General features: G+C 38.7%; 1 pseudogene; it reads left to right on the top strand.

The window, feature by feature from the left end:
- The window catches only part of LOC136851127 (uncharacterized), a 14,772-nt pseudogene extending 12,370 nt beyond the window's left edge, over positions 1-2,402 (top strand).
- Positions 2,403-3,397: the final 995 nt, after the last annotated feature.

Raw genomic sequence — 3,397 nt, 5'->3', positions numbered from 1 at the left:
TTTACTTCTCATGTCTTTGTTGATTTATATAATATGAAGAATTCCAGCTAGACTTGACACTTGCATTTTCTTATTTACACAGAACCATATGGTAATCCTGCTGCAGATTTAATTCTACCGCCTCTTTTGCTGTATTAGCTTGAATAACCAAATGCAGTATCAGTTCAGTAAATTTTCCTTTCATTTGTCCAGTCGCCTTTTTCATTATTAATGGCATACCTGTAATCATTTTAGCTAACTTTACCACATTTGGTAATAAATTCAAACATTATTAATACAGGTCTGTATTGTGGATATTTTTCTTTAATGAGAACAAAGGTATTTGGAAAGGATATTTGGAAATTTATGGGTATTATTTTAAATTTAAGCAGAAATTATATAAATATTTTTAAAAATACCATACCCACATTACAGTGATCCCTGTCACATTTCTTTCAGATTACGGCCGACAATAGTCCAATGTGCTTCATATGTAAAACCAATGATGAGTCATTTGCCCTTAAATCTTTGCAAGATGCCTACCTGAAAACTCTGAAGTGTGCAGCTGACCGCCGAATGGTTCTCAAAAATGACCAATATTCCGATGTTACTAAAGAGATAATAAATGCTGCAGGAACAAGGGACGTTGTTATCATTCACAGTGTTTAAGCCGGCGTTCAGACGTGACCAAGCAACAAGAGCCACCATGTAAAACCACTCGCACATGTTCTCTTCTACCGTCCACAGACAGTAGAGGTGTTTTTGGACAACGTGTTTTCTGTGGTAAGCTTAGGAAAAAGATAAAGTCACAAAATGAACCCCTTCATCTCTGTGTAACAAATGATGGAAGTAGAGCTATTTATCTTGCTGCCAAAAAGAAAAATGACATTAATATCCTTACTCTGGAAAGGATGTGATTGCAAAAGAAGTTAAGTACCATATCTCCTGAAGAAGGGATTATCTTGGTGAAGAACATGCAGAATCAGAGCTTCCTTCAAGTAGAAAAATACACCATGAAGCATTCAGGAAACTTTCAATTTACATTGAGGGGGAAATTACTGCAAACAAAAACCCTATGATGGCATCAGCACTTCTGAATTTATACCAGGAAGAGTCTACTTACTAAGATAAAGGCAAGATTTCCAGACATTCTACATGATAAGTATTCAAATAAATCAGGAAGGGGAAGCTAGTACTATAATAAAGGCTTCAGACAAAAAATGGAAGAAATTCAATCAGCTACCATGGTGTTACACGCTGAAATTCTTGCAAAGCTATCACATAAACACCCATCTTGTACTTCAGAACACATTTTGAAGGAAACCGCACCATCAATACCTTCTCTTGTAATGGTCTTTTTTGACACTGATCAATGGCATACACAATACAGCACAAGGGAATGAGCAATCAGAAATGACAGATAAAGGGATTACAGTAATGGCATCAGATGTAATGTTTAAATGTACTAAGGGATCACTTCGTCCATGGAAACATCAAGCTCTTGGATTAGGACTGGGAACTCTGACTGGCTCCAAATCAGTACGGATTATGTTGAACCGTCTGGGTCATTGTATTAGCTATGATGAGGTGAAACGCATAGAAACAGAAATAGCTTTCTCATGCTCCGATGATCAACGAGAAACCCAGATGGCTTAAATATACGTGATGATCTAGCAACATGTTGGCACATACACTTAGCATAGTAGTGTCAAGTATTAACCTGTGCAGTACTCACATGTTCATGAGACCTCGTTAAAATTTATGAAAGACAAATCAAAATGTACAGCTTTACTTAAGAGTATTGTACTTGGGAGTATAATATACTTATATTAATAATTTTTATTGTTAAATGTGCTTCACTTACCTACATTTCACAGATAACATATTAAAACCATAAAAATACATTCACATTAGTACTCTTTCAGCAATAACAATATTTTTTTCAGCGTGCGCTTGGGACAACTATGATGTTAATACAGACTCCGGATGGATTTAACACATTACATTCTACTGTTGGAATTTGCTATCAAAATGATTGTCCACCTGGGTCTTCCTCACTAATGCCCAATGTCAACGCAGTAGTTGACAGTGGTGGTCGGCCAAGACGACAATTTGATGGGACAATGAAGGCAATTCCACCTTTCCGCACATCCCTAAAACTTGCCAAATTTACATTGGTGCCATGTACAGAGGCTGAACACACCAGGCAACTACAGCAGAGCAGCCTTGACTTTATGCGGTTGCTATTGTCTCAAGATCGGAAATTGCCTCTGTTCAATGGATTCTTTGCTAAATGTATTACTGACAACCTCCCTAAAACTGCTGTTGCATACATGGAATGGACCCCACCTCACAACCACCAACAAGAAATGATGTTGTACAGGAAACCATGGTTAGAGCGGTTAAAGTTGCGAAGGAGATGAACCAAGACTATGCCATAGTTTCTTATGATTTGGCTGTTGCTTTGAAAGCATTTTCCATTCAAGCTCTACAACGTCCATTATTTGACAACCTGATAATTCTATTGGGGAATTTCCATTTAGAGATGGCTTTCTATGCAGCCACTGGAACATTTATTGCAGACTCTGGAAGTGAATACTTATTAACTGAAGGTGGAATCCTGGCCACTGGATCTCTTACAGGTTTCTTGAAAGGCAAGTTCTACAACTGGTGTACCAGGGTCCATCAGATCATAGCAGCAGTGATGGAACAAGCCTTGCTGGCCAATTTCAAGAAAACTTTGACAGAAGAAGAAGCACTATCCTTGCAAGAAACATTGTTCCATTCCTCTGATGATGTACAAGAAATGGAAAAACTTGTTGAAGCTGCTCTCTTCAAAGACCTGCTGGTGAAGTATGAGGAATTTTTGCGAAGTGTCATGGATGGTCAACATGGTAGCACAGCAGCATACTGGGCAATCTATGTATACCTAATCAACAGAGTACACCGGGAACTGCAGAGAGCAGTGAGCACTAACAATGTAATGAAGTACATTCAAATCCTTCCCAATGTTACTGAGATCTTCTTTGCTCTAAATCGGCCAAATTATGCAAGATGGGGGATCTCTTTTCCTTTCAAAACTTCGACAGATGGACCCTAAAGCTTTGGACATTCTACAGGCAGGGGCCTTCTCTATCTGACGCACCAGTAACTCATAATCAAGATGTGCAGTTGATCTAACTTTAGAGCAGACTGTCAACATGGATGCCATATTGCCTATGAGAGGAATAAATGCTTTCAGAAACTGTGAGAATGCCTTCAGAAGAAGGCCTATTACCTTGACTCAGCATGGTATGGCATTATCAGAATTACAGCAACTTGTAAGCCTTCACTCAGGGGAACAGACAGCCAGTCAGTTACAGCCATGGAGAGTGAGGCATGACAACAATGATATTGAAACCCTTGCCAGAGTCATTAA

The sequence above is a fragment of the Macrobrachium rosenbergii genome, chromosome 23 (genome assembly GCF_040412425.1).
Source record: "Macrobrachium rosenbergii isolate ZJJX-2024 chromosome 23, ASM4041242v1, whole genome shotgun sequence".
In the NCBI taxonomy this organism is placed as follows: Eukaryota; Metazoa; Arthropoda; class Malacostraca; order Decapoda; family Palaemonidae; genus Macrobrachium; species Macrobrachium rosenbergii.
The sequence above is the reverse complement of the archived record's forward strand: the minus strand, read 5'-3'. Positions and strand labels throughout refer to the sequence as shown.